The 23,830-nt window shown below is 48.3% G+C and overlaps 1 non-coding gene across 1 annotated transcript; it reads left to right on the top strand.

Annotated features, from left to right (window-relative positions):
• The first annotated feature begins 22,335 nt into the window (after nucleotides 1–22,335).
• Nucleotides 22,336–22,497, top strand: LOC135899777 (U1 spliceosomal RNA). The gene has a single exon (XR_010563723.1). It is a non-coding gene; the product is annotated as a U1 spliceosomal RNA (small nuclear RNA).
• The last annotated feature ends 1,333 nt before the right edge of the window (nucleotides 22,498–23,830 follow it).

Raw genomic sequence — 23,830 nt, forward strand, 5'->3', positions numbered from 1 at the left:
AACTTCCAATTGCCTTGAAGGACACCAATTAGTATTCCATGGGAAGCCAAGATGGTGGAAATTAGAAGAGGGTGTTAGCATGGATATTGCAGAGTTTTGAGATATAGCGAAATTTCTGTACCTAGCCGCGGTGACATAAGCCAATGTCGGCAAAACAGATATGATTGGGCCGTTCAGGGAAGCTCGTGCGAGAGAATCAGCCATTTCATTCAAATGCAACCCATGATGTCCGGGTACCCAAAGCAAACGTACTTTTCGTAAGTACGGAGGCACCATCGAACGCAGCCCCTCATCTGGTGTGCTGGTCTTTTCTTTTTTTTATTTCTAGGAGGTATGCCTTACGGCTTAGTAACTAAAGACATACTAAGGAAACTTTACCTATATATGCAAGCCGGTATTGTGCAGTAAGACTCTGTACGTAATGACGGTCATTTCCACTCCAGAGTATGTTCACTAAGGACAAACCTAGGGGCGCCACGAATACTTTTTGTTATCAGCAAAATTATATATGAAGTGGGCAAATGTCTCTGTAGAAAGGAGTCAACCTTTGTTTCTCGAGACGCAGCGCGGATTTTGAGATAAAAAATTGCAATTCTCTAAATTTGGAGACGAGAGTTCTTGAGGCTCGCAGATTTTACAGGCATGAAGACCTAGCTTTTTTATTTTTAATTTGGAGACTTTACGTGGCAAAACCACGATTTGATTATGAGGCATATCCTAGTGGTGGACTCCGGAATTATTCGGGCCACCAGGGGATATTTAACGTGGACCCAAAGCATTAGGCACTGGCGCTTTTGCATTTCGCCCCCATCGAAATGCGGCAATAGCGACCGGTATTTCATACTGCGACCAAGCTTCAAAACTTATCTCTCCAAAACTAAAACATTGTACAGAGTAAAATGCTTTTTCTTTACTTTAAGCTCTTAGAACTACTTGCACAAGCGAAATCTGGCTTATGCCACTAATTAAATTTTTTAAATCGTCCATTTTTTCGCCTCTTTCTTCGACTTTCGCACTGCTGTGACTGCTCGGGCGATGGTTCAGAGCGTGTTTATAAATGACAGGAGCGACTCAGAGAATAAAGGCGACGCGAGAAACTGGTTTCACCCCACCGTGACGAATGTGCACAATGCCCCCTGGAGCTTTCTGGGCGTCGCCTTTTTGGCCTCTTGACAGCTGTAATTATCCGTGACTCTCATCAGAAGCATTGCAGAAACTGTAGCGCTTTCTTTTCTACTAACGTGCGAGTCCAGATGGGACGTAGATAGAACTGTAGAGAGTAGGGAGGAGAAGATACAGTTCCCATACAATGGCGGGGTGGGCGAGGTGATGTGAGAAGGCAAGAAAACCTTAATGCTATAAGACAGCATTGGCAAGGAAACTGGATAAGCTTAAGTTCACGGCACGGTACAGTAAGTTGCTGCTATTTCTGAAAAATAAACACCATGCAAATATGTCAAGCGGACAAGCTACGCAGGGCGTGCAGAAGAAGAGCCGCATTAATCAAAGCGCACCGCAGGGTCCAAGCGACACTATACGGAGGCGGTCGACCGTCAAATCAACACTGCGCCCGCCACGGTAGCTTTGCGGCTATGGCATTGCTAGAGGTCGCTTGTTTGATCCCAACCACGGTATCTGCATTTCCACAGGGGCGAAATAAAAAACGCACGTGCACTTAGATTTTGGGACACGTTAAAGAACATCACGGTGTCAAAATTAATCCGGAGTCCGTCACTACGGCGTGCCTCATAATTTGAATGTGGTTTTGGTACGTACAGCCCTATAATCCAATTCCAGCTGAAGCTTCTGCCACAATGCGATGTGCCATGTGAGGAAATGACAACGCTCAAGCCTCTCAAAGGTTATAAAACTTGGCGCGCAACAACGCCTCAAGCAAATACCTCTCCCTTTGTGTTCCGTTTACTACACAGACAAGAAGCACTGCTGCACGCAAGGTAACGTTTAACGTCCGCTCACCACTCTCGTGCTAGACTGAGAGAGCGTAAACATTTATTTCAAATCAACAAGATTTGAGTCCGGCGTCTTTTTAGTTGGTCTGGGCACCCGCCGTGGGCGCGGTTCCGAGACCTTGTCTCGAAGCGGCTTCCTCGGCTCGCTGGACGGCCCAGAGTTGTGATGTGAGGTCAGAGCTGAGCAGTGCGGTCATCCAGCGTGACTGGAGGCTGGCGGTGGAAGAGACGGAGGGGTCGGCACTGCGTGACTTGTTTGTTAGGTCCCGACACTCCCATAACATGTGATTTAGTGTGGCAACCTCGCCACACGATGTGCATCTGTTTGTAGTGTACATGTCTGGATACATGGCGTGCATGAGTCTGGGGCATGGTCTGGTGTAAGAGTCTGTTTGTAGTTGTCTGAAGTGTACTGCTTGCGTCCTGTCTAACCTAGCGTGAGGGAATGGGTATATGCGTCTTTGCAATTGGTAGTGTGCCGTGATGTCGTGAAAACTGGTCATACGATCCTCCCATGCCCAGACGTTTGCAGTACCCCGCGGGGGCTCTTCCACCGATGCTGCTCGGTGAGTCAGGCCTCGAGCAACGCCGTGAGCCACTTCGTTGGGGGTGCTCATTCCAGTGTGTGCCGGGATCCATAGCAAATGCCTTCGGTTATCAACGTCGGCCTTTCCCTGGCGTGCGGGATGTCGCTGGAGTATCTGATACGCCTCTTGCGAGATGCGCCCATTTGCAAAATTGCGAATTGCCGTTTGCGAGTCACAGATCACGCATGTCGCTTTGGTTTGTGTGAGGGCCAGTGCCATGGCCGCTTCCTCTGCCGCTTCGGCATGTGCCGTGTTCACGGTGACGCTCGTGAGGTGGTTGCCTCGGTGGCTAGTAACTGCCGCCACGAAACTCTTCCGGTCTCGATAGCGGGCTGCGCCGGTGAAGACCGCCTCCTTGTCGTTAGAGTAACTTTTGTTCCTTTGTTGTGCCCTCGCTTTACGCCTCCCCGTGTGGTGTTGGGGGTGCATGTTGCAAGGCAATGGGGGTACGTATAGTACGTATAGGCGCAGCGGTGGCGTAGAGGTAGAACACCCGCCTCGCGTGCAAGAGGTCCGTGGTTCGAATCCCGGTGCCGGCAATTTTCCACCGGATTAAAAAAAGAAAATCCGCGTCTTGATAAAATTGCGTAAACAGGCCTGGAGTGTGGCCTGATCCTGGTGACCAGAACCGGTAACGCACTCCCTCACCAGAGCAGGATTGGCCACCCTGGTGCAGTACTTGGCCACAACCTCCTATATGAACAACACAATCAAACCCCGGCCCTCAGTCCCCAGCAGCTGCGAAGCAACTGACCACGGCGGCGGTCAGACCTGCGACGCTGCAGAGGGTGCTAAGAATCACTGGCTCCGGACAGGCCGCCATTGGAATATGAACCTGGCAACGCTTAACGCTAGAACGTTATCTAGTGAGGCGAGCCTAGCAGTGCTATTGGAGGAATTAGAGGGCAGTAAATGGGATATAATAGGGCTCAGCGAAGTTAGGAGGCCAAAAGAAGCATATACAGTGCTAAAAAGCGGGCACGTCCTGTGCTACCGGGGCTTAGCAGAGAGAAGGGAACTAGGCGTCGGATTCCTGATTAATAAGAATATAGCTGGTAACATACAGGAATTCTATAGCATTCACGAAAGGGTGGTAGGTCTTGTTGTGGAACTTAATAAGAGGTACAAAATGAAGATTGTACAGGTCTACGCCCCTACATCCAGTCATGATGGCCAGGAAGTCGAAAGCTTCTATGAAGACGTGGAATCGGCGATGGGTAGAGTGAAAACTAAATACGCTATACTAATGGGTGACTTTAATGCCAAGGTAGGCAAAAAGCAGGCTGGAGACAAGGCAGTGGGGGGAATATAGTATAAGTGGGTAGATGATGATGTGTAGTGTTTTATGGCGCAAGGGCCAGGTTTGGCCAAAGAGCGCCATGACAAATGGTAGTGTTAACGAGGTATTATGGAAGATGTGACTTGGCTGTAAAGTGGCCTAAAAAATAGTCGCTGTAAAGTGCGTAAAATCTACGTGCTATAAAATTATGGCGATGATTAATGACGAAGACTGTGAAGATTAAAATCCATCGTAAAAGAATGGTGCATTGTTTAACATATGCGAGACGTTAAATTGCTTACAGCACTACAGCCTCTCCAGAGCCCTTGAACCACAAGGGCCTAGAGGCATGTGCTTATTCAAAATAATTATCGCAGCGACATCCTCAGAAGAGTGGAAGCGCTACGAACGTGTGGGGCTAATAACATGCAACACAACATCTTTCAAAAAACCTAAGACGGCGTTGGTGTCAAAGAGTGGTTCTGGACCAAGTAACATAACAGGATTAAGGGGGATGTGGTGCCTGTATGCTAAGAGAAAATGCTTTTTTCTTTCGGGTTCGGCTTCCCGACACTCCAGTAGGACGTGGAGGACGGTCAGCCTCTCCCCGCATCTACCACAGGTTGGAGGCTCGTTTCCCGTGAGTAAAAAGTTATGTGTGCCAAAAGTGTGTCCTATTCTTAGGCGGCAGAATAGCACATCTGTCCGGCGGCATTTTGTTACAAGAGGCCAGAAACCTAATTGTGGCTTTATTACATGCAGTTTATTATTGATTTCTTCGTCCCACATGCGTTGCCAGTGGCTTCGTAGTTTCCTTCTTAAGAAAGGCTTCAGGTCTGTGACAGGGACCGAAGCAGTAGGATTAACTGTATGCAATGAGATTGATGTGGCCATCTGGTCGGCTTGAACGTTTCCCTCGATGCCCCTATGTCCAGGCACCCAGCATATGATCACATGTTGGTTAGATACATATGCTTTGCACAGTGCGGAGTAGAGCTCATTAAATACTGGATTTTTGTGATTACAGAAAGACATCAAGGCCTTCACAACACTGAGGGAGTCCGTATATATAATTGATTTCTGGAGTTGTGATTTATTTATATGCTTTACGGCCGACAGCATTCCGTAGGCCTCAGCCGTAAAGATACTAGTTTCCGGGTGCAGTACGTCGGATTCCGAGAAGGATGGACCGACGGCTGCATAGGATACCCCGTCGCGTGACTTTGATGCGTCTGTGTAGAACTCCGTGCAGGAGTATTTGTGCTGGAGTTCCCGGAAATGCATCTTGATTTCAATCTCTGGAGCATGCTTTGTTTCTTCCACGAACGATATATCACATTGTATGAGCTGCCACTCCCAAGGAGGTAGCAGCTTGGCTGGATGCATTAGGCGAAGCTCGAGGAGTGGAACGTGCATTTCTTCGCTAAGCTCCCTCACACGCAGCGAGAAAGGCTGTTTTACGGACGGACGATTGCGAAAGAGTGTAGCACATGTCATGTCATTAATGGTATTATAACAGGGATGTTGGGGGTTTGAGTGGACTTTCAGAAAATATGTATGGCTGATGTATGTTCTCTGCAGATGAAGTGACCACTCATTTGATTCTACATATAAACTTTGTATGGGACTCGTTCTGAAACCGCCAGTGGCCAGTCGGTTTCCTAGATGGTGGACTGGGTCTAGCATCCTTAGTGCGCTTGGGGCGGCAGAGTGGTAAATCACGGCGCCATAGTCTAGTCGTGATCGAATGAGGCTTTTATAGAGATTCATTAAGCACTTCCTGTCACTACCCCACGTAGTCTGGGATAGAAGTTTGATTATGTTCATTGTTTTTAGACACTTTTCTTTGAGATGTTTAATGTGGGGGACGAAGGTGAGTCTGTAGTCAAGTATGACACCTAGAAATTTGTGTTCTTTGTTTACAGGTATCTGTTGTCCACGCAGTTCTATGCAAGGATCTGGGATAAATCCTCTCTTTCTTGTAAAAAGAACACAAGAGCTTTTGTTAGGATTTATCTTAAACCCATTCTTGTCTGCCCACATTGACACTTTGTTCAGGCCATGCTGTACCTGTCTCTCGCAGACTGCGAGGTTACAAGATTTGAAAGCTATTTGAATGTCGTCCACGTAGACAGAGTAAAAGATGGCGGGTGGTAGTGAAGCACGAAGCGTATTCATCTTCATGATAAATAGCGTGCAGCTGAGCACGCCTACTTGGGGTACACCCGTTTCTTGCGTAAAAGGACGTGAAAGTGCATTGCCGACTTTTACCCGGAAGGTACGATTTGACAGATAGCTTTTTATTATATTAAACATATTACCGTGGATGCCCATTTCTGACAAGTCTCTTAAGATTCCGTAGCGCCACGTCGTATCGTACGCCTTCTCCATATCGAGGAATATGGATAAGAAGAATTGTTTGTGTACAAATGCGTCCCGGATATTTGCTTCTACACGTACAAGGTGGTCAGTTGTGGAGCGTCCTTCTCGGAAGCCGCACTGATAAGGATCAAGAATTTTGCTCGGTTCAAGGAAAAAGATGAGTCGCCGATTTATCATTTTTTCGAACACCTTACAAAGGCAACTTGTGAGGGCTATCGGGCGGTAACTTGCCACTGAGGAAGGGTCTTTGCCTTGTTTCAAAACAGGGACTACAATGGCTTCCTTCCACGCGGTTGGAAGGTACCCTGCGTCCCAGATGGTGTTGAAAAGTGTGAGTAGTGTAAGTTGGGTGTCTTTATGTAAGTTTTTGATCATTTCATACATGATTCTGTCAGATCTCGGGGCAGAGCTCTTGCATGCGCTCAAGGCAGCTCTCAACTCGGCAATGCTAAAAGGACAATTGTATGGTTCATTCTGTTGATATTTTCTCATGAGTGGCTTACATTCTTCTATTTGTTTATATTTCAGAAAGGATTGCGAGTAATGGTTGGCACTTGACACGCTCTCAAAGTGCTCCCCAAGTGAGTCCGCCTGATCTTGTAGGGTATCGCCTTCTGTGTTTACCAAAGGGAGTGCATGTGCTTGTCGCCCTCTTATCCTATTGACCCTGTTCCAGGCTTTCGCCTCATCTCTGAACGAGTTAATACTTGATAGAAACTTCTGCCAACTTTCTCGTCTGGCCTGTCGGCGGGTTCGCCTGCCTTCGGATTTTACTTTTTTAAAGTTGACTAGATTTTCTGCAGTGGGAGAAGCGCGTAGCGACCCCCACGCCCTGTTCTGTTTTTTACGAGCGATCCTACAATCGTCGTTCCACCATGGGACACGCCGTTTGCAGGCCAAGCCTTTTACTTCTGATATGCATTTATATGCGACATCTATTATGAATGCTGTAAAAAACTCGACTGCAGCGTCAATTTCTAATGAAGACAGGTCAGCCCATGAGATACTAGTTAGAGATCGAAATTTCTCCCAATCAGCTGTCTCAATCTTCCACCTAGGAGCGTATGGTGGATATTCGTTTTCTTTATATTATCTTAGCAGTATAGGGAAATGGTCGCTACCGTAAGGGTTGTCGGTAACTTCCCATTCAAGTTGAGGCAGTACAGACGGGGAGACTATACTGAGATCTATTGACGAAAAGGATCGGTTTGGAAGAGAGTAATATGTGGGCTCTTTTTTATTGAGAAGGCACGCTCCAGAAGAGAAAAGGAACTGTTCAACAAAGCGACCTCGCGCATCTATACGAGAGTCGCCCCACAGGGAGCTGTGCGCATTGAAATCGCCAAGAACAGCATAAGGTTCTGGCAATTGATCGATCAAGGAGTGAAATTCATGTTTGTTCAGTTGGTAATGCGGGGGTATGTAAAGGGAGCAAATGGTGATGAGTTTGTTTAGTAGGACAACTCGAACCGCCACTGCTTCAAGGGGCGTTTGTAGCCGTAAAGGTTGACATGCAATACTTCTATGAGTAAGAATCGCAACACCACCCGATGATGCGACGGCATCATCGCGATCTTTGCGAAACGTAAGATACGTACGGAAAAAGTTTGTGTGTTTAGATTTTAAGTGAGTTTCCTGTTAACACAGCACTTTTGGATTATGTTTGTGGATGAGTTCTTGCAAATCATCAAGGTTTCTATGGAGACCTCTGATTTTCCATTGGATGATTTGCGTATCCATGTTTAAGGTGAATTGGTGCTGTGTTTACGGAGACGAAGTGGATGCCTTATATTACAGAGCCCTTTCGAGGGCCTGTAATAGGTGGTTTGTTCTTTCTGAAGCGTTCGAGCGATTCTCGACGCTCCTTAGGCGTTTGGTGCGCCTTGGGGTCAGGTGTAGTGTCCATTGCCTCGTGTGAGGCGCCGGACAAGCGCTCTTGCGAGCGAGAGGTTTTCAGAGGGAGTCCCGCCTTGGAGGGCAAGACCCCTGCGCCCACCAGCCCGGAGGTCGATGGGGTTCCCTGAGGGATTTGGCTGCGCTGTACGTTGCCAGTGCTGGAAGGGGCCTCGGAGTTTGGGGCAGCCTCGGCTGCACCCACCTTTGGGGTGGATGGTCCCTTCTCCTCGGTTGACGGAGCAGCGCTAGCTGCAACCGCCGCGGGGGCAGATGGCGTAACTGCCGACTCACTGCCTGTGGGTCTGACAGCCGCCGGAGGCCGTTGCGACGCTGCCCCCTTACGCGCCACATCGGCAAAGCTGCTCTTAGACAGGTATGACACCCGCCTACGTGCCTCCTTGAAAGATATATTTTCTTTGACTTTGATTGTCACAATCTCTTTTTCTCTTTTCCAGGATGGGCAGGCGCGCGAGTATGCGGCGTGCTCGCCATCACAGTTGACACAATGTGGAGTCTTCTGGCATGTTTCGGAGGAATGTTCAGTGTCACTACACTTGGCAGATGTCAGCTGGCCTCGACAGTTCTGTGAACTGTGGCCGAACCTTTGGCACTTAAAGCATCTGAGAGGATTTGGCACGTATGGCCTAACACGAAGTTTGATATAACCGGCCTCGATGGACTCGGGGAGGACACTTGAACCGAACGTGAGTATCAGGTGTTTCGTGTTGTTCTCTTTACCGTCTCGCCTGAACTTAATTCGCTTAACATTTATTACATGCTGTTCACTGAAGCCCTCCAAGAGTTCAGCTTCAGTGAGCTCTAGCATGTCATCGTCCGAGACAACGCCGCGGGTGGTGTTCATGGTACGGTGCGGAGTTACTGTTATTTGGGTTTCGCCAAATGAGACGAGTTTCGGCAGTTTCTCGTACTGCTTCTTATCGTGGAGCTCCAAGAGAAGATCACCACTTGTCATTCTGGACGCCTTATATCCTGTTCCAAAAACTTCAGTTAAAGACTTCGAAACAAGGAACGGTGAGATGTTACGCACTAGTTTGTCTGCGTTTTCTGAGTGGATCACATGATATCTAGGAAAGTTCTGGACTTGTCGTCCGAAAAACTGAAAGAGATCTTCGGTGCGCCCTCGTTTGTGAGGGCGATCAGGGAGTTTAGGAAAAGCGTTTTCCAAGAGTACAGTAGGGTTTCCGGCCGCGATGCCGACCACCCACCATGGAGCCCAACAGGGGGACGTGACATGAATTCCTGCTAGAGAAACCCTGCCAACGCCAGCCGTACATCGCTGCTATAACCAAATACAGCATAACCAAGGCTGGCTAGCTACACAAGGTTAACCCTTGCCGCCGGGAAACTAGGAAGTGAGGAGAAGTAATGAGAAGACAGGAAAGATGAAAAAGACGAGAGAGAAAGACGAAGATTGGAGAGGAGGACAGGAAAAGGCGACTGCCGATTTCCCCCGGGTGGGTCAGCCCGGGGGTGCCGTCTACGTGAAGCCGAGGCCAAAGGGGTGTGTTGCCGCCGCCGAGGGGCCGTAAAGGTCCAAACACCCGGCATTGGCTCAACCTCCAGGATCCCCTTTTCCCCGGACACGGCTAAGCCGCGCACGGCTACACGCGGGAGGGTCCAACCCTCGTGTGCTCGGGTCCGTGGTGTCGCAACACACCAAACGCCTGCTTGCGCAGACGCCCTACGGGGATTTTATTAGTAGAGTTTGCGGAACAGAATATTATGAGGATAATGAATACCTTCTTCCGCAAGCGGGATAGCCGAAAGTGGACGTGGAGGGGCCCGAACGGCGAGACTAGAAATGAAATAGACTTCATACTCTGCGCTAACCCTGGCATCATACAAGATGTGGACGTGCTCGGCAAGGTGCGCTGCAGTGACCACAGGATGGTAAGAACTCGAATTAGCCTAGACCTGAGAAGGGAACGGAAGAAACTGGTACATAAAAAGCCGATCAATGAGCTAGCGGTAAGAGGGAAAATAGAGGAATTCCAGATAGAGCTACACAACAGGTATTCGGCTTTAACTCAGGAAGAGGACCTTAGTGTTGAAGCAATTAACGACAATCTTGTGGACATCATTAAGGAGTGTGCAATGGAAGTCGGTGGTAACTCCGTTAGGCAGGATACCAGTAAACTATCGCAGGAGACGAAAGATCTGATCAAGAAACGCCAATGTATGAAAGCCTCTAACCCTACAGCTAGAATAGAACTGGCAGAACTTTCGAAGTTAATCAACAAGCGTAAGACAGCTGAAATAAGGAAGTATAATATGGATAGAATTGAACATGCTCTCAGGAACGGAGGAAGCCTAAAAACAGTGAAAAAGAAACTAGGAATTGGCAAGAATCAGATGTATGCGTTAAGAGATAAAGCCGGCAATATCATTACTAATATGGATGAGATAGTACAAGTGGCTGAGGAGTTCTATAGAGATTTATACAGTACCAGTGCCACCCACGACGTTAATGGAAGAGAAAATAGTCTAGAGGAATTCGAAATCCCACAGGTAACGCCGGAAGAAGTAAAGAAAGCCTTGGGAGATATGCAAAGGGGGAAGGCAGCTGGGGAGGATCAGGTAACAGCAGATTTGTTGAAGGATGGTGGGCAGATTGTTCTAGAGAAACTGGCCACCCTGTATACGCAATGCCTCATAACGTCGAGCGTACCGGAATCTTGGAAAAACGCTAGCATAATCCTAATCCATAAGAAAGGGGACGCCAAAGACTTGAAAAACTGTAGACCGATCAGCTTACTGTCCGTTGCCTACAAAGTATTTACTAAGGTAATCGCAAATAGAATCAGGAACACCTTAGACTTCTGTCAAGCAAAGGACCAGGCAGGATTCCGTAAAGGCTACTCAACAATAGATCATATTCACACTATAAATCAGGGGATAGAGAAATGTGCAGAATATAACCAACCCATATATATAGCTTTCATTGATTACGAGAAAGCATTTGATTCTGTCGAAACCTCAGCAGTCATGGAGGCTTTACGGAATCAGGATGTAGACGAGCGATATGTAAAAATACTGAAAAATATCTATAGCGGCTCCACAGCCACCGTAGTCCTCCATAAAGAAAGCAACAAAATCCCAATAAAGAAAGGCGTCAGGCCGGGAGATACGATCTCTCCAATGCTATTCACAGCGTGTTTACAGGAGGTATTCAGAGACCTGGATTGGGAAGAAATGGGGATAAAAGTTAATGGAGAATACCTTAGTAACTTGCGATTCGCTGATGATATTGCCTTGCTTAGTAACTCAGGGGACCAACTGCAATGCATGCTCACTGACCTGGAGAGGGAAAGCAGAAGAGTGGGTCTAAAAATTAATCTGAAGAAAACTAAAGTAATGTTTAACAGTCTCGGAAGAGAACAGCAGTTTACAATAGGCAGCGAGGCACTGGAAGTAGTAAGGGAATACATGTACTTAGGGCAGGTAGTGACTGCGGATCCGGATCATGAGACAGAAATAATCAGAAGAATAAGAATGGGCTGGGGTGCATTTGGCAGGCATTCTCGGATCATGAACAGCAGGTTGCTATTATCCCTCAAGAGAAAAGTGTATAATAGCTGTGTCTTACCAGTACTCACCTACGGGGCAGAAACCTGGAGGCTTACGAAAAGGGTTCTACTCAAATTGAGGACGACGCAACGAGCCATGGAAAGAAGAATGATAGCTGTAATGTTAAGAGATAAGAAAAGAGCAGATTGGGTGAGGGAAGAAACGCGAGTTAATGACATCTTAGTTGAAATCAAGAAAAAGAAATGGGCATGGGCAGGACATGTAATGAGGAGGGAAGATAACCGATGGTCATTAAGGGTTACGGACTGGATTCCAAGGGAAGGGAAGCGTAGCAGGGGACGGCAGAAAGTGAGGTGGGCGGATGAGATTAGGAAGTTTGCAGGGACGGCATGGCCACAATTAGTACATGACCGGGGTTGTTGGAGAAATATGGGAGAGGCCTTTGCCCTGCAGTGGGCGTAGCCAGGCTGATGATGATGATGATGATAGTTTCTCGCGTATGGATCTTGGAATGTCTACTTTGACGCCATGTTGCGAGTGGTATGTGATGCCAAGATGTTCAAATACGTGTCTGCCCGGGCGGGTCTTGGATAGGCTTTCAAGTTGGGACACTTGTTGCGCCTCCACGAGTTCTTCGAGCGTATTGTGTAGGCCTAGTTCTAAGAGCTTGGTTGTGCTAACTCCAGGCGCAAGTCCCAACGCACATTTGTACGCCTTGCGTATGAGCGCGTTAAGCTTGTTTTTTTGCGCAACCGTCTAGTTGTGAAATGCTGCCGTGTACCTTATCTAAAAAATGACGAAGGCTTGTATGAGTCGGATGACGCTGCCTTCGCGCATGCCCGCGTGTTTGTTGGTGATGCGTCGAATGAGCTGCATCGTGCTGGTGGCCTTTGCCGTTATCTTGCGCAGTGCTTCGCCATTGCCACCCTTATGCTCTGTCATCATTCCTAGTACCCGGATTTTCTCTACTATCGGGATGGGTAGGCCATTTGATGCCGTTAATTGGATCTTTTGCTTTTCCAGGGGGGTGTAGCACTTAGGTGGGCGTTGAACTGAACGTTAAAGAAATTAAGCTTTAGGCGTCAACATCCCCACTAATTGTGGTCAATAAAAGCATCCAGCATGGAAAGCTTCGCTTACATCGATTCGCGCAGTGTGGGATCTGCATGATGTTTTAAAAATAATTGAGAAAGGTTGCTTTTTCAGCAAGCGCCTCTCTCTGACTGCAAGATCCGTGCCTTTGTGGGGTGATTGTAGCTAACACGACAAGCTGGAAAAATTTGAACAGATGTTCAAACAGCTTCTTGAGAACTAGCACAAAAATGTGCAGCTACATTACGTATTTATTTGTAATGGAATTTGAAAACGCCAATATTTCAAAAGTAGCAAGAATTGGCCAATTTTAAGTCTTTAAAGAAAAAAAAAACAATATTCAGCGATTTTTATTGAAATTTTACACAATACCGTCGCATGAGCGATAAATCTAACACTACAAAAACATGTATCCTTATGTTTTCTTTGATGTATAAATTAAGCCTATACTTAAACACTGTCTCATCATCCCTATGAACCGTACAGTTCTAATAAACAAATCGAAGTCACATTCATAATGCATTTGGAGCTCGTTGTTCTTGTGGTAGTGAACAAGAGAGACAGAGATTGTATATTTTTTGCATCTGATCAGGCACGAGATGAATTGAGCATGGGTTATCAGGCCTCCTGTATGCGTATTTTATCTACGGCACGTTAAGGTAGCAAACGCGAGAGAGCATACAGCGAGTTGTTTAAGGCTCATCTGAACAAACTACCTCAGGCACTGCTCTCTAATTACGCCTGTTATCTGATATGCTGTCCGTTTATATGACCGTCGCCCCACACTAGTTGGGACTCGTGATAACGCCACTGCAGTGTAGGGTTCTGATGGGTGTGTTCAGATAAGGACAGCCGCAAAAGAGGTGCCAAATGTTTTTGTTTAAATGAACCTTTACATTAGGCAAAACAACTCTCCCACAAAAAAACAAAACAAAAACAAGATGATGTTTTTTGTTTGAAATAAAAGATAGTGACATGTTCATGCAGTACTATATTTAGCAGTCGCTTCAGGACATTCTGGAAAACGTTAGGGAAAATAGTCGATATATTGTTTCCTAAACGCCCTTAAGGTTTGCCGATTCTGGCTACGTGGCCAAGTTTGGAATTTCTGAGGTTTGAATACGAAACATACACGTAATGTAGCTGCCCATTTTTTGTGCTAATTTGTAAGAAACTGTCTGAAGCTTTGCCACGAAAATTTTCATCTTCGTTGCTTTAGCTAAAACGGCCGAACGAACTCACCGATTTCGGGGTCATCGAGAGAAGCTTGCTCAAAAGACAAAGTCCGCGAATGTTAAAAAAAGTGTGCTATCTCGGTTTCCTTGGGCCAGTAGTTCTAAAATTACAAAATGTCAAAAATATTTTTTTTTGCGGTGTACAGTATTCTTTAGTTTTTGAGCCATAGGTCTTCAATCTTGTCAAATTTGCGAGTCGCAACAATTATCCACCTTTAGTCAGTTCCATTATTTTTCTCGAAGCCGTGATGCGCCTCGCCAAACAAGGGTTGATTCTTTTCTGCAGAGACATTAATCCCCTTCTGATAAAATTTGATAAAATTTTCACTGAAAAAAGAATTGCAGTTCTGCCCGAAAGGCGAAGCACCGATTGCGATATCAAATCAGTAGATAACTGTACGAAGTAAGGATAGTAGCTTAATCGGCCGTATAAACTTGTAAACATTCGCTTACTAACTAAATTAACAATTATAGAATCTGTAAGCGTGACTCAAAGATGACGTAGAAAGAAACAGACACACATAGATATAGCTGTCTTTGCGTGCCTGCTTCTTTCTACGTCCTAGTTCAGTAGTCCTTACACATTCTATCATGGATTCAAACTAACTAGCCCGTCAACGTATTTTAACTAAATTGACAAACACGGTGTCACGCGTGCACAGGTGAACGTGAACACGTCTCGCTCGATGAGTGCGGAAACTCGCTGTGAAAATTCTGGAGTGAGGAATCGCGGCAGTAGCAAGCGAATTGACCTTCGTGCATGTCTCGCTTCAGAGCGAACGAAATGTCCAAAGCGCAGCGCATACAAAGTTACCGGCAGTAAGCGCACTCTGCAAACATCGCAGATCGCTTTGAGGATGAGGCCTGCGCGGGCGCGCACTTTAGCCACGTCGCAGATCGCTTTCAATAGAGTTACCATCTATGGCTCCCGCAGGGAGACACATATGGAGTAACTCTATAGTCGGATACAACTTTAGAAAAAAGGGGGCGTTTACTTCTCCGAGGCGGAGGCACACAAGCATCCACCAATGGGCGCGCACTCTGGACTAATGTCATGGGCCGGACGACCGGTGACCTTATATACCGACGGAGAAGACGGACGCCCACGCTTCGAACTGGATGAAGTCGCGTCAGCTGTGCGCGTCAACCTCTCGTAAGAGTGAATTACAGAACTGTTTTTGATGGTCTATCATGCCGGAAATATTACTGCGAGTTTACGATGTGGCATTTGTGCCGCGTGCGTTTATTCAGAGCCGTGATCCGGCGAAGGAACATTGCAGTGAGCATCGCTGGCGCTGCGCTACGCTTTGCCTGAAAACAGTATCCCGCGGCGACCGCTACGAGCACACATCCTGCGTATTTGTTTCATGTTGTTTTATTTCGCTCCCGCATGACGTTACGAGGAGAAAGGTTTTCCAAGGACTGGTGCCTCCTGCTAGCGGCGGGTGTGTTCGTGTACTGTGTCGCTGCGTTTTTCGTCGGACAGGGTGAAGTGATGGAGCAAAACCATTCTCAGGAGAAGCCAAAAAAGTGTGCGCGCGTGAAACAAACCTACGAGTGTCTCAACAGAAAATATTTGCAGAAGAAGCCTTCAACGGAAAGATTTGTCACCGTCAACTTAGCGTGAACGATCGTTGTCAGCAGTGAAACAGCCGAGCGTCTAGCGACGGTGTTCGAGCATTGTGGAGGAAGAAGAAGAAGTGTCGAAGCGAGCGGACGCACGTCGCATGGGCTCAGCAAATTTACGAAGTTTTCGGCAGGACAATTTCATTGGGCCACCAAATTTTTTGGCAACATCAACGCAGCTGATCGTCAGGACCACGAGGATACCACCTTCGAGCCGATAGGCCCATTTTTGGACTTTTTATCGGACTTCGAAGATCTCCGACGTGGCCGGGGAGCTAAGTCTCGCGCTAGGCTTAGCCACACCCAACACCCGGGCGGGCACCGAGTAGGTCGGAGCGACAAGGAATCGACCGAAATGGATCCCCGGGGCGCTACCAACCCTGCGACAAGCACTTTTATGACCGGGCCAGCCCAAAACCCGGTAGAATTCCAAGATATGGAGGAGGCGCCCGCCACCACGCACTCTAGCATGGAGGAAGCAGGCACCGGAGCCGCAGAAGAGCACCTCATGCAGCAGGACGCCACGGGCGAGGCGAGCCGGCACCAAGACGAGGAAAAAACTGGCAAATCTACCATTCCAGGCGCCAGAAAAAGAATCTGAAGCGCGCTACACGGAGCGACGTCATTTTGAAGTCTAGAGGACCCCAAGCCACGGAGAATAGCAAGATGACGCCGGCAGCCACAGCTGGCAGCGGCATCACGCAAGACGGCGCGACGGGAACGCCGCCGCAACAACAACAACAAAAGGTGGGAGCGCCGCGGCAGCCGAGGCAGAGGCTGCCACCGCTACCGACGGACGACGCGAAGATCATCATCCGGCCCAGGGGGGGGGGGGGGGGCTGAAAATCAAGGACATGAAACCATACCAAGCAACGCAAGCCATCATAGAGGCCTGCGAAATGAAATTCAAGGAAGAAGACTTTCTGGTCAGGCTCCGACCAGGGTCCAACATCGTCATCGCAAGCGCTTCGAAGGAAGAAGTTGCGGACGTCATCAGGAAGATCAAGTACCTCCCATACAGCGGCATCAATTACGAAGTAAACGCTTACGTGGCCATGCCTGGGGACGTAAAGCGGGCGGTAATCCACGGGCTACCGATAGGACTACCATCTGAAATACTGGAATCCAAGCTGCGACTACGCACTCAAGGGGTGGAGATCCTAGCGGCAAGGATGCTGGGCAAGTCAGAGACGGCGCTAATCACCTTCGACGGCCCCATCATTCCCAAGTGGGTCATCTTCAGCGCAGTAGAATACAAGACATACCCCTATAGACCAACCAGACAGTTTTGCTACGTATGCGGCACGCAAGGACACCGCTCGGACGTCTGCCCAACGCCGGGAGCGAGAACCTGCAGGCAGTGCGGAGCAAACAACCCAATTGAAGGACACCAGTGCCAACCAGAGTGCCTGGTATGTGGAGGCGAACACGCCGCCGGTACCAGGGACTGTCGGATGCGCCTCAAGAACATGGACGAGCTGCGAGGACGAGCCCCGCAGAAAAGCCGAGGGCGGAGCCGGAGCCGTAGGCGCCGTCCCAGGTGGCTGAGCTCGGAAGGAGAGCAGAGCCGCTCGCGGAGCCGGGGCCGCAGCCAAACGCGGAGCCGGGACCGGAGCCAGTCCAGGGACAGCCCCTTCCCACCGCTGAGGCCACCACCTGCAGCCCAAGGGCAGTGGAAACAGCAGCCAAAACCACCACAAGAACAACAACAACAACAAAAGAAGGGCGGAGTTAAGGTAAGCTGGGGGGCAGGCCCTCCCAAAATCACTGTTTCCGCACTCGGATAATAACAATAACGACAACGAACTTAAACAACTAAGGGAAGAAAATAAGGCTCTAAGGCGAGAACTAGAGCAGAGTACGAAGAAAACAGAACAACTAGAGGAGAGAATCAAAGAACTAATCAGGGAACTGCGAGAGCAAAGGGTGGGTAGCCTGCCGCGACAGCAGACTCCACCTTTAGCTATGGAGCAACAGCCACAGCAGCCGGAAAAGGGAACCGTAGAAATGCAAATGCAATCCTTTATGCAAAAAATGCAGGAGCAAATGAATTTGATACAACAAAAAATCGCAATGCAAGTTCAAATTTTTCGCAACTACATAAAAAATCAAAATACGCAAAAGATAACAAATGAGGCTAGAGATAGACTCTATCACGAAAAAAGATTCGGCACCGAAAACCAAAGTATAACAACAACCAACGATAAACCAACATGGCTAGACACAACACATTAGATATATGGCAGTGGAACTGCAGAGGCTACCGCAAAAAGCAAGGCCCGCTGCAGCAATTCATAAATTCACAGTTAAATCCTCCTGACATAATCGCGTTGCAGGAGACAAACACCGTGCCGACACTCAAGGGATACACGTGCCAAGAAAAAGTTCGCACAGCCACCTTAATTAGTAAAAATCTAGTCGCCATAGCACACGATGAAATTCCGGACACGCGGATAGAGCACATCGTGACAGAGATAATTCCAAAGAAAAAGGGAAAACAAGAAAGCACTTTTATCATAAACTTATACAGTCCACCACGACAAAATGATGGGGATTTTCAGAAACTTTTCATAGGAGCCAGCAAGCTAGCGAAATCCAACACTCTGCTTATAATGGGCGACTTTAATGCCAGGGGACAGAGCTGGGGATATAAAAAAGACACTAAGAAGGGTACGCAAGTTAGCGACGCAGCAGAAATCACAACCTGCACCCTCTTAACGGACGCAAACCAACCAACGCGCCTAGGCAACAGCGTTAGTCCCGACACATGCCCAGACCTGACATACGTCAGGGGAGCTAGGCAAGCCACGTGGGAGAACCTGCTGGAGAACCTGGGTAGCGACCATTTCATTATAAGAACGCAAGTGTCAGCAGAGAACGTCAAGCGCAAGATAGGAACAGCCAAAATAACGGACTGGAACGCTTTTCGCAAAGAATGCAAGCACATGGAGGGTGGGATAACTTCCATAGAGGAATGGTGCAAACAACTTAAGGAAATACAACAACATTACACCCAGGAGGTCGAAAGGTCAGAGCAAACACCGGAGGTGGACTCGCGACTCCTCAGGTTATGGGAGGCAAGGCGTGGACTAACCAAACGGTGGAAAAAACAACGGCTAAATAAGAAGCTAAAGAAGAAGATAGCAGAGGTTACCAAGGAGGCAGAGCAATACGCAGCCCAACTCACACGACAAAGTTGGCAAAAGTTTAGCGACTCGCTGAATAAAACCCTCAGCACCGCAAAGACCTGGCGTATCCTCAAGGCTCTAATGGACCCAACCAAGACCAAGTCAGAAAGTAACAAGGCCATCCAAAGACTAGGACACCAATTTGAAGGGACAGAAGAAGAGCTACTAGAAAAAGTCCGTGTAAAGTGCTACGGGCAAGATAAACCCGAAGCGTACACGGAGAGATACCGAGGCGAAGAAAACCCCGACCTAGACAGACCCATCACCAAGGAGGAAGTTTTCGCAGCAGTTGAGGCATCGACCCGGAACACAGCAGCAGGCGCGGACAAGATTAGAAACGCCCTAATCCGAAACCTAAGTGATGAGGCGGTCACACAGCTGACGAACTTCCTCAATACACATTGGGAAGCGGGGACACTGCCAGAGGAATGGAAACATGCAGAAGTAGTTATGATCCCCAAGCCAGGGAAAAAGCTACTAGTAGAAAACCTACGGCCGATATCACTCACTTCGTGCCTTGGCAAGTTGTTCGAGCGAATCGTGACAAGGAGGCTACAACAATACATGGAAGATGAAGATCTGTATCCCCACAGTATGTTCGGCTTTCGCGCCAAATTATCAACCCAAGACGTCCTACTACAAATTAAAGAGGGGGTTCTAAGCAATATCCCCTACAACGGAGAAAACATAACAATGGCACTCGATGTCAAAGGGGCGTTCGACAACGTCAGCCACGCGTCCATCCTCAAGGAACTGGATGATCTCAACAGCGGAAGAAGAATCCACGGCTACGTGACAGCGTTCCTATCAAACAGAACAGCCACGGTGGGGTTAGGAGACCTGCGGACAGACAAGTTCCACGCGCCTAACAAAGGAACCCCGCAGGGATCCGTGATCTCACCGATCCTTTTCAACATTGCCATGATAGGGATAGCCCGGAAGCTAGAAGAAATCGACGGCATACATCACGCCATTTATGCCCACGATATCACCGTCTGGACTAACCAAGGCTCGCTCAGCCAAAAAGAAGAACGACTACAAGCCGCAGCAACATGCGTGGAAGGATGTGTTAGGGAAAGAGGCCTCGCCTGCTCCACGGAGAAATCAGAGCTCCTGAGAGTCAGAAGAGGAAAACGCTCGGAAGAACAAATCAGCGTCACTCTACAAGGACAAAAGATACCAGAAAAAGAAGCTGTCAGGATTCTGGGAATGTGGGTGCAGAGCAATCAACGCTGCACACACACCATAAACATACTCAAGCAAGCGACGGCACAGGTGGCACGTATGATCACCCGCGTCTCGCAAAAAAGAAGCGGCATGAAGGAGGAAGATACAGTCAAGCTGGTTAAGAGCCTCATAATCAGCCGGATTACGTACGCCCTCCCATATTACAACACAAACAAAGGCGAACGGGATCAGGCCGACGCCATCATAAGGAAAGCATTCAAAACAGCGCTTCACCTGCCGGCCAACACCTCGACAGAGAAGCTCCTGGCCCTCGGACTCCACAACACGTTCGAGGAGCTCAGAGAAGCACAATTAGGGTCGCAGCTACTCAGACTCCAGCAGACTACCACGGGCAGAAAGCTCCTAAAAAAACTGGGGCACAAAGAAATTGAAAGGCAAGAACAAAGAACGGCAAACCTACCCGATGTGTATCGCAGCACCATCAAGGTAGGGTCCCTACCAAGAAACATGGACCCAAATTTACACACAGCCAGGCGGAACGCTAGGGCAGAATATGTGGAAAAATACCTAGCAACAAAAGCGAATACGGTATACACGGACGCCGCGGTGTATCCTCGAGAACGACGGGAAGCACAACAAAGGGTTGTCGCGGCAGTAATAGACTCGGACTATAGGGAAATCGCTTGCGCGTCGGCACGGGATTGTACGGTAACCGTGGGAGAGGAAATGGCTGTTGCTCTAGCAGCTGTGGAGGGCTACCGCACAAATAGATCCCTTATAATTCTAACCGACTCCAAGGAAGCATGCCGAAACTACATTAATGGCAGAATCGGTCAAAAAGCGCTCCAAATCTTCCTCCGCGCTGTCCAACAGAATAAACGCATCAGACACACCATCTTTTGGGTACCTGGGCACACTGAGATTGAGGGCAACTAAAGGGTCGATAGGATCGCTCGCGAGCATGCAAACCGAGCGGACCTAAATAGAGATCCTGAGGATTTCATGACAGTGATCCCAACGTACTCTGACATACTAAATTACCATAGAGGGACGAGAATCAGATATCCCCCGCCCCACAATACACTCACTCAACAACAGGCAGTTTACTGGCGAAAGCTGCAGACAGGAACTTTCCCAAATTTACATATACTATGCAAAATGTTCCCAAGTCAATACAGGGACACATGCCCGTGGTGTGGTGCAATACCCACACTTTATCACATCACATGGGAGTGCAATACGAATAAGGCATTCCACAAAATAGAAAATCCGAGTGCGGAGCAGTGGGAGAGCGTGCTCTCCAGCGGCGACCCTAGCCTCCAACGGAGGCTGGTGGATCATGCCCGACGAGCAGCCACGCTCAGTGGTGCCCTGGAATAGGGGCGCCAACCATGCAGGCCGGAGATCTTCATCAACCAATAGAAGATCAAGACACCCGGCACGACCGCTGAATTACTCTTTCTAGAGCAATAAAGTTTACTTCCTCCTTCCTCCTCCTCGAGCATTGTGTAGCACCGTCGATTGATTGCTGTCCACCAGTGACCACTGCACGCGCAAGCTGTAGAATGCGTGCTGTGATGCAGTCACGCATAAGGTGTGTTGCCAGCGCTCGATACGCTTTTCCACAACACAGCTCCACGCTGTTTTTCGATTCCCGTGATATGTTGCAATAAAAAATTTTTAATACAGGGTTAAGAGAACGGTAAAAAGAAGAAAAAAAAAACGTACGAGAAGGTAGGTGCAGCAGCTTGTGAACCCGCTCCTAATACCCGTACCCGCGTCTGTTTCTAAATGCATGTGTGTATGTTTCCTTGCGTTTGTCTAATTTTTTTATTTTCCACATTTGTCGATATTTGGGATTTTCTTAGTTTACACGTTTTTGTGTGAGTATGTGCCTGCTTCCATGCGTGTTATAGAAATATGCGTGTTATGGCTCTCAAGACACACGAGCGCCGGCAAAGCGTCCCTACGGCGTCCGTGATTGGCGTTATTATTATTATTATTATTATTATTATTATTATTATTATTATTATTATTATTATTATTATTATTATACATGCGGGGCACAGCTAATCTGTAAGAAACGCAGACGAACACGCGCTGGTGTTCGACCTGTTGTACTTGATTTCCGCGCTATGTTAGTGATAAAGTAATCAATAAATTTCAAAGAGGTAGAAAGTAGGATTATAGGTTTTTAGCAGAAAGGCCTTTGCTTTTAAATACTGGTCCTGTATTCTCTGTAATGTTGTATCGCGTTTAGTATAAGACGCAATGCACTCTTCGCAACCAGTGCAACGCGTAGGGCTTATTGAAGTAGGCTGTCGTCCCGATGGATTACGTCTCATACTTACCTGGTGTCGAGTTCCTGATGATCAATGAGGTCGGGGCTCCGTGCCGAGGCTAGCCATTGCACTGCGGTTGGCTGAAGCACGCCACTACCCCAAACCGGGGCAGATGGGGCATGTAATTTTTGGTAGTGGGGCTCGGCGTGCGCGCCAGCCCCGCCTTGTTAAAATCCAAAGTAAGTGGCGCATACTGACCCGTCACGAAGCGGCCAGTTAAGTAGTGTGAAACGGCACACACTACGCACGGGCGCCGGCAACGCGTCCCTGCGGCGTTCGCGATTCACGGGGTCAGTGCCGTAGTAGAGGCCGCGCTTGTGCAGCACCCTCTAGAGAACTTCTGGCTGTACCCCCCTTGAACGACATCACGCAAAAGAGGCCCACATAGAAGTTCCGTGCAGCGTGCTACGAGCGGCGCACCTGTGTTGAAAATGAAACGTGGAATACCGAGTGGACGGCGATAACAATTCCATTAGTTTCGGGAACCCTACCCGTCCATGGATAGCTTCCGGGTTAAAAAAGGCCTGGCATGCTGCGACATGCTTCCGAGCGCACTTTTTTTTCTGGGCGTGAACCGTGCATATAGTCTCTGTGCTTGTGCTGCGATTGCGGTTGTGTGTTCGACAAGCCTTCATTGCCGCGGATAGTGGATTACGTTCGTGCCAGGATATGCCTGATAAGTGCTGCGAGCCCAATTGCTGGAGTAATTACCAATCGGGGCCGTAAAATGATGCGTTCATGTTTCCGCGAGATCAATGATAGAATATTGGGTGGCGATACTAATGCAAAGAAGAGAAAAGCTGGAATTCTGCGGAATAAGGCAGTTGTTTCTTTGTGAATAGTTGCACTAATGTTTTGTTTCTCCATTGCTAAACTCATTTGACGTGTTGTAAATATGTGGACTGTGGTACTGTATGTGAGAATGCCTCGAAAGCGAAATTATTCGTTTAGAGCCTAATAAAAATGACTGTGGCTTAGGTAAGGTTAAGCCCAGGATGCGAAGCATACTAGCCTTTATTTTAGTTGTTGAACCACTGTTTAGCTTGGTGAACTGCTGTTGCTTGGCTATATTTGGTTCGGCTAGACGAAGAAACAACTCATGCGTTACTCTGCTTCGCCTTGGACGCCCCGCATTGGACGCGGTGAGCGTCGAGCAACGCAGCGTTCGGCGCGGCAACGAAATGTGCGCCTGAGCAAGCGACGCACGCCTGGGCCTTAGAAACAGCTCGTTTCTAAGGCAACACCGCATTCATTAGAGGCGCTTTTGTACCGCTTTGAAGCATCGTAGTCGTGGCTCAGTGGTAGCGTCTCCGTCTCACACGCCGGAGACCCTGGTTCGATTCCCACCCAGCCCATCTTGCAAGAGCTGAGCCAAAGCCACTTCTCCTCTGTCGTGACGTCACGGTGTCACGTGGTATTCAAAGCGACACCGCCGCGCCTGAGGAGCTGGGTTGAGCCCTCGTAATATGCTTCGCATAATAGACTGGATAAATACA

Source organism: Dermacentor albipictus, chromosome 5 (genome assembly GCF_038994185.2).
Source record: "Dermacentor albipictus isolate Rhodes 1998 colony chromosome 5, USDA_Dalb.pri_finalv2, whole genome shotgun sequence".
Classification (NCBI taxonomy): domain Eukaryota; kingdom Metazoa; phylum Arthropoda; class Arachnida; order Ixodida; family Ixodidae; genus Dermacentor; species Dermacentor albipictus.